At 37.8% G+C, this 14,977-nt stretch overlaps 1 long non-coding RNA gene across 1 annotated transcript in view; it reads right to left on the reverse strand.

The window, feature by feature from the left end:
* Positions 1-806: 806 nt before the first annotated feature.
* LOC130834564 (uncharacterized) overlaps positions 807-14,977 on the reverse strand; it is a 71,021-nt gene continuing 56,850 nt past the window's right edge. The window contains exons 2-3 of the long non-coding RNA XR_009048688.1: positions 1,976-2,173; positions 807-1,078 (exon numbers count right to left, since the gene is read on the reverse strand). This is a non-coding gene — a long non-coding RNA (uncharacterized LOC130834564). The remainder of the gene's footprint in view (positions 1,079-1,975; positions 2,174-14,977) is intronic.

Consider the following 14,977-nt stretch of genomic DNA (forward strand, 5'->3'; position numbering starts at 1 on the left):
CAAACTGGGACCAGTGGACCAATTCCTGCCGAGCCGCCTGTTTTTGTAAAAAAAAGTTTCATCAGAACACAGCCACGCCCATTTGTTTGTATATTATAAGGTAACAATGGCAGTGCAGAGTAGTTGGGACAGAGACGTCATGTCCCATAAAGCCCAAAATACTTACTATCCGCTATGGACTGAATCACGTCCCTCCCAAACTCAAATGTTGAAGCTCTAGTCCCCCCAGAGGATGGTATTTGGAGGTGGAGTCTTTGCGAGGTAATTAGGTGTAGCTGAGGACATGAGGGTGAGGCTTTCATGATGGTATTAGTGCCTTTATACCATCAAGGCACTCGTGCCTTTGTACCATCTGGGTGCTATCACCAGCAAAGGACCGAGTGAACACACAGCAAGAAGGCAGCCGCATATAAGCCAGAAAGAGAGCCCTCTTGAGGATCCAAATCATCTAGCACGTAGATCTTGGACTTCAGCCTCCAGAACCGTGAGGCGTAAATGTCCGTTGTTTAAGCCACCCTGTCTATGGTATTTTGTTATGGCAGCCCAAGCAGACACAACCTATCCTTTTACAGATAAAGTTTGCTGACCAGGGCCTAGATTGTTATGAAGATTAATTGTGATCGTGCCTCCCTAAGCACACAGCCTGGTAACCACACACCTTCTCCACATGTATTAGATTCCTTTTGCTGCACTCAGAACACATTCAGGGCTCTAAGATGCATACCTTCAGGGGGAAAAAAAGTAGCCTACAAATTCAAGATCAAGGAAATGGTTTTTATGCATTTAATATCGTCTTGAGATCGTCACAGGTTTTCAGTTAATCTGTTAAATGTAGCAGTGTGTTCATAACTTAATTTGTATATTTTAGCCATTTGCTTCAATGCAAGTAATTGGCAGGTACCACATTAACACACAAAAGTAGTTAATGCCATGTACGAAAAAAAAAGCATATTTAGTTCTTTATTATTTCTGCTAAATAATATAATGCACAAATCATAGAACTGAAGGGCCTGCAAAGATGTGTGAAGGTGGATTCATTCATCCCTCAGCTTCTGGGCAGCATTTCACATTAATTATCCTACAAAAATTGTTGCACGTTAGTCATTAAAATCACCAGATAATGAGATTCCACAGAATCCCTTGGTAATATGCACCAGGGCCTCACAATTCTTTTCTTGGGGTGTTTTCCCGAAATGGAGCCCTCCTGCTGCTAGGTCTTTTCATCTTGTTCTCAAAGGTCCGAGCTGCTCCACCTGAGTTTGTATGTGGCAGAAATCACTGAAATGACTGCTTCTCTCCTTCCCTCCATGTGAAGTGGCGCACCAGCCACGCCACCTTCATAATACCCTGGACCTTAAAGATCACACTTCTACGGCCAGGGCCACACCCAAGCCGGGGGAAGAGAGGCTTCTGGGACAAAGAACATATTTTTCTTTTGTCTTGGACACAGGGGCCACTGCCTTTTTTCTAACTAAAAGGCAAGAAGGTCACCATTGTTATAGTATTATAAACAATACCACCTTCTACACTGAAAGCAAGTCATCTCTTTGGTATGTTCTGTGGTATTTTCTTTTAATATTTCAAATGCACTCTCCTAAACGTATACCCTGATAGGGAGAGAAACTCCAGGATGTTCTGACAGTAATATGCTTAGAAGGTTGAGAAAAATGAACTGCTACAGGATGAGAGAGGGTGATTTAACTGTCCTATCAAAAAAGAAGTTTGCTTTCCTGAAAACACTTTCTGAGAGGATCCGGCTAACTAAAAATATACTCAAATGGATTTCTATGAAAACACTGTAGCTAAAAGTAAAATAATGTAAGTGACGGCATGACTAAAACAGTATTTCTGTTTTTCTCTATTCTCCCAGAAAACTGTTTTTTTTTTTAAACAGGCATGAAAGCATACATTCATTATTTGAGATTCTTCTTCTCATTTTAATGATTAAATTAAAATACAGTGTTAGGGGGCTTACCTGCCATTCCTTGTGCCTCCCCTTTTCCTGTAATCACACCCTATCAGAACTTCAACACAGACAGCTTGTTTCTGTAGCTTAATTGCCATCAGTCATCAGACTTGGTGACAAGAGGAACTGCCCAAAGAATTCACAGTTGAATATGCACCTCTATGTAAAGGCAGAAAAGGAAATAAAGGCTTGTAGGTAGCAAGAGAGCTGTTGAAGAGAGGGACCAGTGACATTATTTGATAAGACTGGTTCCCTCAAATCTGAGATATATCCATTTACCTCTATCATGGGAATTTTGAAATAGTGGTGAAAGAAGCAAAACATTTGGAGCATACTGACTGACATGGAAACAAACCAGTAAAAAATTGGGAAGTTTCTGGGTAACTATGTCATATAAGCTAAGCAACATTTTGTCAATATTTCTTTGAAGCTATAAATAATTATAAGATAGTTACTGCATTCCTAGAAATATATATAAGTTGCAAACAATTATTTTTTGATGATTTTAGTCCATACTTCACTTGTGTTTAAAAATGTGGTGTTTGTAGGTTCAGCCACTGGATAATTCATACCAATGATAATGTTTAAATCACTGACCTAATGTGTAGTTATCACCCAAAAGGGGTCAGAAAGTTTTCGCAGCTGAGGCATAAGCTTGTATTTACTGTCTCAAGGATCTGTGAAGAAATAGATGAAAACAGTTCCAGTTGGATCCAGGTAGAATTTTGAAACTTTAAGGATCCTCTTTTAAAATCTGTTTCCAATTTTAGAATACCATCCACACTTGTGCCATTTTCTTAAAGAAGAATCTAGGATGGCTTTTTAAGTTGGATGGATTCAACTTTCAAATTTGATTAATGAAATATGTTATATGCGAAAGGCTACTGATTTTTAATTTAGTTCCCCATCACATACTCACCAGAACACTGTGAGAGGCACCTTTAATCATGCTAATTTCAGGCAGGTTCATAATGTCCTGGAGATTTGTATATTTCAAATTGAATTAATCATCACCTCCCCTCCACCCAACCCCTTATCAAGCAGTCCCCTTTTCCTACTCGTTTCTTTTCTATTAATGGCACTGCCATCCGCCCAGCCACCCAGACTCAAAACCTCACAACCATGATCATCACATTTCTTTCCTTATCTAATATTTAACCAAATGACAAGCACCACCAATGCTACCCTGATAACATTTCTTACATCCACTCTTCCTCTTTACTGCTTTATCTCACTAAGTCATGGACCTATTCCATTTAGCTCAAACCAGAGGTTTGTTCTGAAGCTCAAGAAGTTCTGGTAACCCAGAGGGTTTTTTTTTGTGGGGGGGGGGGGGTTGGTTGGTTGGTTTTTAAATAATTTGTGACCTAAACAGACATGAGGCTTTTATAGACATCATTTATAATATTGAGTTTGAATTTATCTGGTAAAAAAAGGAGCTCTCAGACCCCAGTGCTATCCAACATATGGTATATGCCTTGTAGCACCTTTCTAAAATCTGGAAAATTCCGAATCCAAAATTCACCTGGCCTCAATGGATTCAAAGGAGAGAATGTGGATTTCAGTTATAACAACCTCCTGAAGAAGATTCTACTTATGATTTTCCCTTTCTTTGATCCATTCTCTACATTTCTATCAAAGGAAACTTTCTGAATATATTTACTCCGAAACTGTAGTCTTCAACAGATACATCCACATTTTGGCATTCAGGAGCCTTTGATCTGGTCTATCTTTTCTACATACAGAAGATGCGCCCTAAAGAACATGAGATTACATACTGACTAGCTATGAGAAACAGAAGACGTCCAAAGTTAAGCATCATGCCTGCTTTGTAGACCTATAGGTTAGCTATTGAGTGCATAAGTACTCAATAAATATTTGTCGAATAAATAAAAGAACAAATAACTGAGAAAAGAAATACTGAATGAAAGAATGAACAAGTATTGATCTCAAAAGATACGAATGGTAATGGCAAATGACAGGTTTTAGTTCCTACGTCTATGCCAAACATTGGTCAGGCTCTAAAGTCAATTTTGGAATTCCTTAACTCAAGAGAGAATGAAATTTTAGAGATGACCTAAACAAGAGGCAACTAAACAGTGAAAGATTGCTATTAAGGAAACCTAAATAGGCTGGGGTTTTCTGTTTTTAGTGAAGAAGAAAACAAATGAAGGGAGTTGTATGACAGGCAGTTGGGGTGGCCTTGACTTATTAAGTACCTATGTGACTAACTATAGAAAGGACATAGCATCAGAGGACAGGGAGTACTTACAGCGAGAACGTGCCAGGGGCAGTCAGGGCCCATGGCAGGCTGCCCTCCCAACACAGATGCAAACTGGTTTAAACACAGTCAGAGGGATTCAGTTTATTGAGATTTAGATCAATAGAATGTAGAAAATAGAACATATCTGAGTAACATATATTTGAGTAACCAATATATTTGGATAGTAAGTCAAAAAGAACTTCATGAAATGGGTTAAAGACATGCAAAAAAGTATGACAATTTTATCTTTATTTATACCTAAAAAAAAAAAAAAAAAAAAAAAGAGAGAGAGAGAGACACCTATCTTCTTGGAATACTGTAGAATCATTCTAGTTTGGAAGCAGGCAAGCCAACTCAAGAGCTTTCTACATAGTCTTTTGTGATGGAGGATTCTGAAGAACTGTATTCAAAGGGCATTAGAAGGGAAAAAAAAAGAAGGCAAGCAAGCAAGCTCCTGGTGACAGAAATAGAAGCAGGAGAGGGGTTTGTGATCCTTTTGACAATTCATAAGGAAAGCTTCATCTGTCATAACCTTAAGCGCAGTAGAATATCTACGAATACTCCAATAACGGGGGCTTATATTTGAATCACCTAGTCAGCAGCTCTGGTAGTATCAATATGACATATATGAATGGACCTGCTCAACCTGCATTCCAATCACTCACTTCACTTCTAACCCAGGACTTTAATGACTGCCAAGCTTCTACATTCACTGGCATGCACTCGTCTCTGTCATGCTCTTCTGACAGCTTATTCAAACAAAAGGAATATGACTAAACTCCCCAAGCAGGACAGAGGGAGTTCTAGTGCTGAAAAGCAAGCCAAATTTACAATTTAAAAACAAATTCCAGCCCTGTTCAATAAATTACCTATTGCATACTATAAGAATTACATTATTATTGCCATAATAATATATGGCCGTTATTAGAATTACAGCAATAACATATGCAACTGCTAATGGACTTATAATGTAGCATGCCACTGGGAAATAAAAACGAACTATATTTTTTCCCGTTACCAAACAAATGCTGCTAGAATCTATACAGTAATTTGAAACTGAGTAGTTATAAGTGGAAGTTTATACCCATATTTGTGATGCATATATGGGCCTCTGTCACATAATTTTCCACTAAAGTTAAATAAGAGGAAAATATTACACACAGACTGTTTCTATATACCCAAACTGTTTTGATTATTTTGATGGACTCAACCAGCTAAGTCAAGTTATACAGTTAAAAAAAGGTGAACTCAACCAAAAACAGTCAGGGAGGTCAAACCAATAATCAAGACAGTCAAAAATTGAATTGCAAGTTTTTTTCTTTCTTTTTCCCTGAAGAGATTGATTGGACTGGTCAAGTCAGTCAAAATAATCAAATCAGTTTGTGTATATACATAACCACAGTATTTAGCCATATCTAGCTCACTGGAAAAAATAGTAGCAATACTTCACATTTATTAACTAAGTTGATATTGAATACAGGCTCTCTGAGGTGGGTGGGACAAACGTTTCCGTTCCTATTTTTAAGTCGAAGAGTTTTAGAGAAAAGTGGCTAGAATGTGTCATCTATAATGGCATTACCCCCAAAACATAGTGACTTAAAACAATGATTTATTATTTCTCGCAATTCTGTGAGTTGAATGGATTGAGCTGGACAGTGCATTGGCTCCATTTAGTATAGACTGAGGCCATTCACGAACTTGCATTTAGCTGGGAGCTTGACAAGGGATGGAATATCCAAGGTGACACCTTCTCCACAAAGGTTTCTCTCCATAGAGCTACTCACTGTTTAATAGCTTAACCTGAGTTTCTTTCTAACAAGGCGGTTGACTTCCAAGTAGAAACAGTTCAAGAGGACACCCCCAACGTGCCGGCATTAACCGAGCCTCTGATTGCATCACACTTGCTAATGTCCGCTGTCAAAGCAAATCCAGTGACAAGGTGGGAGGGGAATCCGGAAGGGCATGAATACCAGGAGATGAGATTCCTTGGGGGTCATCTATGTAACATTCCACCACAACAAGGCTGGTATGTTACACAGCATAGATTGAAACTCAGGCCTCCTTAATGCGGTGTTCTTCCCATCAGACTAAGCTGACTCCCCAGTGTCACAGTTGACCTTTCTGTAGTAACATTACGAGTATTCATCATTTCTTTGTGTGGGTTGTGTCTTTAAACTCAGGGTAGAGAGGACTTTAATATCCCATATCTATTTTGAAGTTACCAGTTAAATTTAGCTTCCAGTTTCAAGTCTAGTCATTTTTACCTAAGAAGGAAATCTGAGGCAAACATGTCTTTGCTAGTTTCCATATACCTTCCTTTCCAACAAATTAAAAACTTATAAAGACACAAGAAATGATCTTACTGCCATATATAGGTCCAACACTGGGAGGAAGAACTAGAATTATTAATTCCTATATCAAATAGTTGAGGAAACTGAGAATCAGAATGTGAGCTACTTGCTCAGAATCTCATGGTGCATGAGGAAGCTAGCCTTCCAAATCCAGAAGGTTCTTGCTCTGGAAGAACTCATGGTCTCTTGGGAACATATATGCATAAACCTTTGAACACATCAACATAGAGCTTCTCTACCTGCTGAATGTTTACAGCACAGATTTGACGGTGCTATAGCTGATAGCATTTGAGAAGTTCTGTGTCTTACAACGCAGCACAAAGGACACACCAAACCAGCAGTTCTCCACCCTCTCGGTCTCCAAATCCCTTTCATTCCTGAAAATTATTAAGAACCCCAAAGAGCTTTGGTTATACAACAGTTACTGTGTTAGAAATTGAGAATTTTCTTCAATTTTAAGAACAGGAAGCATACATTCTGTCAGTTGTCAGAATGATAACATCATCATATGTCATGCTGCCTTTGTACCTTCCACTGTAGCCTCTGAAAGGAATGGGAAGGATAAAAGCAAATTCTATCTTGTTTATTATTATGGAAATAGTTTTGACTCTAAAAGGGTCTCAGAGGCACTCACAGGCTCTTAAACCACATTTTACGAACTGCTGTTCCAAACAATTTTCTCCTTGAAAAATAATAAATAGGGCAATAATAAAATTAGTAAACATCTCTTTATTTTCACTCCTAAACTGACAAAAGTTAAAAGCTTTCCTTAGAGAATAAAACTGAATTGAGGGCACAAATCCAGAGAGGGAGGGGACCACTGAGCCTGGGGTAGCTGTACATCTTTTGTGACCAATAAATTTGACTTTGGCAGATATGTTGGGTGGAGAAGTCACAAGAACAGATTTAGAGTTGCCCCAAAGTGGTTAATTCAATGGTGGTAACTCCACTGGGCTCTCAGCTTTATGCCAAGACCCCAAAGGGCTACTATATCTCAGCAAAAGGGTGAATAAGGGAAAAGACCTGTCCCCCCCCCCCGCCCAGAAAGGGACATGAGGAAATTTTCTCTCCATATTGGTCTTGGAGGGAAAAAAATTCTCTTGAAAATTCGTAACCACAGGCTTGCCCTTTTACGGGGTTTCAGCCCATTTTATTATAAATTTGTCCCAGGTTGGTGGTGCTTCCAGGCCCTTGGCAAGCACGGATGCAAATTCCATTGGGAGGAACACAATTTTAACCCGGGCTTCAAAGAATTCCTTCACACGTGCCACTAAAAAATAAGCTTGTAATTGAAAACAAAAATCATAAAACACAAAGAAACAAATCCCTGAGTTAGATGGGCAAAGACCACACATATAAACATAAATAAGAATGTTTAATGAGCCTATAAAAATAAAAGAGGGTTTGAAAATACATCAAATGATCAGTCAAATCTGAAAAGGAATAAAATAGAATTTTTAAATAAAATAATCATATGACTTTGAGAAATTATAATATTGATATTTGAAGTTAAATAGTAACAAGGCTTTAGATCAATTGGAATTCTCACATACTACTGATAGGAGTGTAAATGGGTAAAACCACTTTGGAAAACTGTTTGGCAGTATTCACTGAAGTTGAATGGCACACACTCTGTGACAAAGCAATTCTTCCAAGTACAAACTCAATAAAAATGCTCAATGTGTTCTCACCCAAAGAACTATGCAAGCAAGTGTATAGTAGCTCGTCATAATGGTTACGAATGTGTTAATTTATAAAAATTCATCTAGCTCTGCATTTAGGATTTGTGTATTTTTTTATATGTATGTTGTGAATGAATAAAAATTTACACACACACAAATCACTCACATACAAAAGTTCCGTAATGTCCAAAGAAAAGGACAATTCTGATAAATCAGAGCAAATGCCAAAGGGATTTATTGCCCATAATAGAAAAAAGTCAACAAATGAATCAAAAAGAAAACTAGATACCTATAAAACTAAATTAATCAGAAGTTACATCTAAAGAAATGAAAAGATATGGTCCAAAGAGACTAAGACATGCAAGTTATGAAAAAGTTATGATATATCTACACATATATCTGAATATTTGTATCTATATCCATATATCTGTATCTATATCTATATATCTGTATCTATATCTATATATCTGTATGTGTATCTATATCTATATATCTGTATGTGTATCTATATCTATATATCTGTGTGTGTATCTATATCTATATATCTGTATCTGTAGCTATATCTATATATCTATATGTGTATCTATATCTATGTACATGAAATGCCAAAAGGAGTTAACGGGGAGCATGAGGGACCTTTGAAGCTAAGAATTTCCCAGAACTGATGCAAGACCTAAACCTCAGAATCTGGAAGAAAATAAATTGCCAAGGTTGATCTACATAAGGAAATTCACACCAAAATGCATCACTGAGAAATTGCAGAACAGCAAAGATAAAAGTGAGACCTTAAAGGCAGCAAGAAAGGGTTTTATGAGGAAAAACACTATTTTTTAGGCTAGCAGCAACAATGGAAGCCAGAAGATCACAGAATGATGAGTTCCAAAGTTCTAAGTGAAAATCATTGTCAATCTAAAAATAGTCTAATTTGGGAGAGAGTTATGCAGAATTAAAGCATGTAAGTACTTTGTGTTGTCTAAAAAAGATACGACATCATTGTACTGTTCTTTTCACCACGATCTGCTGCAAAAAAGAGCGTGGTATGCTCTTTAGTTGTTTGTGAGATTTAAACATGTAGTTAATAAAATTGCCCTGTTAATGAAACGTGCTTGGTCAGCTAGAAGGGTCCAAATAGATGTGATCAGTCTAGTCTAAAAGCTCTTTCACTTCTCTGGGTCCCAGCATTAGGCTGAATGTAGATGCTCAGGAAATACACAGAGGGATGGATAAATGGATAGACGAATACTTATTGATAAATGGATGGAAGGATGGATGGAGAGAGACATAGAGACAGAGAGACACACAGGCAGAAAGACAGATATTTTGTGGCCTGATTTTATCATCTGTATCTGCCCCTGACATTGAATATCTCTTTGGCAGAGTCTGATAGAATATAGAGTCCAAAATGCTAATTTTCTGAATTTTCAGCTCCCGGATCTGATTAGCGTTTCTTGGACTAAAGGAAATGCAGGGAAACAGCTTTATGTGTCCATAATGGAGAGCATTTGTCTCTATGAACACTCTTTGGGCGCCACTGCTATGTTTTGCAGTGAAACCAGCTGATGAAAGATCTCTGCCAGGGTGGAGGTCAGGGACTTTCTCTGAGTGAAATGTGACATCAAATGCTGGGCCAGTTGTGAATATCTTTGTCCACAGCCCAGAACTTATTTATCTTCTCTGGACATGGGCAAAAAAGAAAAACTGTATAGAGCACTTTAAAAAGTGTGTCACCGTTTCCTGAGAGAAATGATCTCCCCTCTAGGATCTGACTGAAAATCATGGGCAATTGAAAGTCTGGTTTATCCCTGTGGACTATTAGTCACCCTATAAAAGTTAATTTAAAACAAATTAATCCATAAATCTCTACATTGTCTGCAAATACTTACCACTATAAAAAACCTAATTTAAACCCTTTCCCCTCTATTCTAAATTAGGGTTGCACTGCATTTTAGAAAATGTCTTCCTGACTCGGAATAAATTACTAGTTATTTCCTTTCTTACTGATGACAGTGGAAGTTCTAAGGGTAGTATTAGGTCCAATCACAATCTCTTAGTTATCAAAGAGAGGGAGAAAGAACGCACAGTATTTTACAGAGCCTTATTACATAAACGTTATGTATTGGAGAAGTTTAATTTTAAATGCAGCTCCTCGGGCCATTCTTCCTGAAAGTCACTTAATAGGGTTTTCTCGTTAACACTTAAGTCAAACTTAGAATGTGGAAGAAAATGAAATCAGAGAGGCAGCTCTTTGACTGAGTTCTTACTTTTATCAGGATCATTCTCATTGGAGTCTCAAACAAGAATACATGAGTGGCCTTCGCTTAGTGAAAAGACTAAAAATGGTACTTTGACCCATCAAATGACTCAGATTTCTGATGAAAACTAAAATGCAAACTTTATTTGCTCCGGAGTACCGCTTTAAGGTATCTGTGGAGCATGGTCAACGACCAGGTTAAAAAAGATGTTTCTTATCTTTTCTACGTTGATGAGGGACTAACCAGAAACACAGTCATTTAAATACACATTTAGAATCCCCCCAACCCCCGCATCTTGAGGGGCAGACTGTTGAAAAGGGAGTGTTGCACCTCTGGTAGCTGCGAACTTTCAGGAATGCAATTTTTGCATAGAAAAATCCTGTTCCACGTATGGTAAGTGATTTATATCCCGAATATCTTAAAAAATGGCTACCTCCTAAGTCAGAGGAAGACTCAGGTGGTGAACAAAAGTCAATTATACCCCAATGTGCCCAATCCCACTGTCTACAGCCAATGAAAATAAATAAGACAGAATTTAGCACGTTGAGACATTTCATGCAAAGGTGTTCTGGGGCTGTCATTCCATAATCTAAAAAAAGGCACTTATCGAGCTGCTAATTATAAAGCTCCCCCACACCACTATACTGGTGTTAAATGGCACTGTTCCATTAGCTGTAATTATTCCATTTGTAATAGATAAGCAGTAACCATTTTCAAATGTACACTCGCCAATCATTTTTAAAGGATGAGTTTCATACATTTAAAACCATGTATTTCAAAACAACCTAGGTGACCAATCTATCTGAAGGCCTAAAATTCAAATTAGAAGAGCATTTAAAAAATTAAAATAAAATATATTCAGTAACAGAAATGATTATAGCCTGCGAGAGAGAGAGAGTGAACACTACAAACAAATTAAGGAGAAAAATATTTAGATGTTCAACTAGGTGGATGTATTAATTGTTCAAAAGGCCAGAATTTTTTTTATAGAACTCAGCATCTGGAACCTAGGAAGTGATTTGTATGAAAACAGACTTTGATGGTTGGAGACCAGATGTACTCACATAACTACGCAAGTGTCTTTGACCGCCATCATTCTGGATAAGTGAGATGCAGTAACCATTTGTAAATGCAGAGGAATAGACATGGACTGGAAGGTCTGGATGTGGAGGAAAGAAGTGGCTAGAATAGGCTAAGACTTTCCCCACAACTGCTACCCGGAGATCACTTTAAGGAATGCAGGAGTATCGCATTCACCAATTCTTCAAAGTTTACCCACCTTACTTAAACTCATCACAAAACAATTAATTAGCAGTACTATAGAAAGTCTCAGAAGCAAACAGGTATGATGTGTGCACCTTTCCTTACGTACGCCGAATTGCAATGAACTGTACAAAGCAGAGCAAAAACTGAATAAGTTTCTGTAAAAATATTGTCATATCTCTACGTGAGTAATAAAAAAAAGGCTAATGCTGGTGTAAAGGATGAACCCCAACAATAACTTTTCAAAGCAAATAAAAAAAATAAGTGCTTGGCGGGGGGGGAGTCAAGGAAGGGAGGGAATACGGGGATATGTGTATAAAAACAGATGATTGAACTTGGTGTACCCCCCCTAAAAAAAATAGAAAAAAAAAAATAAGTGCTTACTTTATTAATGAACCTGGAGACTCAAAGTTTTGTTTGCTACCAGTCTTGAATGGAAAGGAGCTGCCTACGCCTTGGTGCAAGGGTTCTTGAATTTGTTCTAAGCGTGGTTTCCCTGAAATTCTCAGGGCTTTTAATCATACAGTAGAAACTATTCTACATCTCAACTGATTTTATGAACATCGAATAATTTTACTGGCAGAAAATATGACTTGTTATATATTCATAATAATATATACATAAATTCCCAGTTGTGAGAAAATATCTGTTAAGAATAAACAGGATTAATCTGTTGGCTACTGTGAAAGAGTGACTGCTTAGTATTGTGTGCTGTCCAATAGACACTAACGTAGTTATTTTAATTTAAATTTAAATTAAACAAATTTAACAATTCAGTTCCCCGGTGGCACTAGCCACATTTCAAGCGCTCAGGAGCCACGTATAGCTCATGGCCATGGTTCTGCACAACACAGACACAGCACGTTTCCATCACTGAAGAAGGTTCTATTGGATTGTACTTTCTAGAAGTATTTTCTAAGAGTCAGCTAGGAGAGGGACAGACCCAGAGAGTTCATAGTTGTCTAGCAACCAAAGAAGCTGGTGAGTTGCTTTTATTACTGAGGTTTTCTGCAACAATTATGCTTTTCAAATGTTGTGGTCAATACAGGCTCTAAAGTTAAAGTTTATATTCCTAAGAAATTAAATCAAAACTTCAAATCTGAAGTTGAAAGTCTTGGGGGGCTTATGCACATTTTCTGTAAACACTTGGAAGAAGAACTGTGATTTTCTGATGACAAGAAACAGAACCTGTATAAATTTAAACTGAAACAGATTCTTTACCCCACTTGCCTGGTGCTATCTGTTCACTGTTCATTTTGCTTCTGCCCTCACCTAAACATAAATATTTTCTAAATGCCTTTTCTCTGTCTTTGCTATAAAGTTAATAGATAGCATAGTACCTTGAATTTTCAAACATAGGCCAATACTTGAAAACTTATTTCAAGTATTCTCATCAAATGCCATTGTCAATTCAAAGTCCTGGTGGCTTAAAGTTTTCTTTCAAACTATAAACAGCAGTTTTTTTTCTTTATTCGCTAAAAGTACTTTGTAACAGTTTAGCACCCTGAAACAGTCCTAAGTCTTGGGATGGAATTTTTAACAGGAGCTGCTGACCTGGTTTTACCCAGTATGCTACCCAAATCTTGACTTGTAGTTAGGTAGGGGCCACCCTATCTAATATATACTATATACAAAATAATATATTAATACTTATACGTTATATATTATAGCATATTATACAACCAACTTATTTATATATATATATATCATGTTATAAAATGATACCTCAAGAAATGTGTTCCTTTCCTATCTTTTAGCTGAACCCACAATGATCCAAGAAATTGGCACAGAGTTCACTCCTCCAATTTATGGACTCGAAGCACTGAGGAACGTACAGTGACTGCTCTGAGATCAGTTTTACAGTCTCAGGAATTTGGGAAAGTCCGCCGCTTTAGCCAGGAAAACTGTCACTGGCGGGTGTACTCTAGTTGCCTTTCCATGGACCAAGCCGTGCTGGGGCCATGTAGTGCTTTGGTCCGTCCTGGAAGTCCTGTTCTCACCTCAAGGCCTTCATTAGAAGGTTCTACCCCTTCTTATACACTTGCCCCAAATAAGATGTTTCTATTCCGAGTATTTAATCAGCTGATTTCTTCAGAAGGCTTTATTTACTTAAATTAAAAAAAAAATGGACTCTTTCGATAGCTGTAGCTTTCTGTCTCTCTTATTCTTTCTTAAAATACAATTTTATCTGATCCTACTCAGTTAAATCAGAATCCCTAGGGGCAGAAGCCAGGCAAAAGCATCTTGGAAAAGCTCCTTGGGCAATTCTAAGTCACATTCAGAGGTGAGAAACTGTTCTAACCTGAGAGTGATCCATTTCACCCTCCAGCATGTGGGTGCACATCCTGGTTCTGCAGCTCATTCAGGATGTGATTTGGGCCAAGATACACCCAACCTTCCTGTGCCTCACTGTCCTCATCTGTAAAATGGGAATGACAATACTCTCCTGCAATTGTTGAGACACTGAAAGGAGAGAAAGCTTGAATTCCCTCCATGGAAATCATATTTCTTCTCATCTATCAGTGTTCTTTGTAATGGGAAGGCACTTTCCAAACTTATTTTGGGGAAGAGGCATATTCCTATTTTGAGTCCAACGTGGAACTGGGTTCCTGACTGGGCGATACTGTTAAATGGCCCACTTGGGAGAATCACGTGGAGAATCACAACTTGGAGAATCACTACTCTGTGCAGTTCCTGTTCACTTCTCTATGCCCACTCTTGCACTGGTTGCAAACTCAGTTCTTTTTTATTAATTCCTTGTTAGCATTCAGGAAGGGTCCAGTCATTTAAGAAAACCATGGGAGAGAAAAGGTTTCACTTGAGACAACTGGATCCATTTGGTGAACTACAAAAAAGATGATTATTCCATTTTAGCAGCAGAGTACCTTCCTTCAGCCAAGGAGCAGGATTTGAGTACCACTGAGGCAGTCAACGACATTTTCTGAGATACTTAAGTACAGGAGAACAGAGGTCATGTATAGTTCATGTGGGGGTCGCTAACATGCCTTACAAATAGAAGGTATTTGGAAAATATGTAGGGAATTGCAATTGAGAGAAACAGGCAGGTTTTAGATTGGAAATAGTAGATAGTCTGAAATTCTTTCTTTTTAAAAAATTGGAATACATTAATTGTTTTCACCTTTCAATTATGACTGTCTTGAAAAATTCTGGTTTCACGGTGTATTACTTAAGCCCAAACC

The sequence above is a fragment of the Hippopotamus amphibius genome, chromosome 13 (genome assembly GCF_030028045.1).
Source record: "Hippopotamus amphibius kiboko isolate mHipAmp2 chromosome 13, mHipAmp2.hap2, whole genome shotgun sequence".
Taxonomy (NCBI): Eukaryota; Metazoa; Chordata; class Mammalia; order Artiodactyla; family Hippopotamidae; genus Hippopotamus; species Hippopotamus amphibius.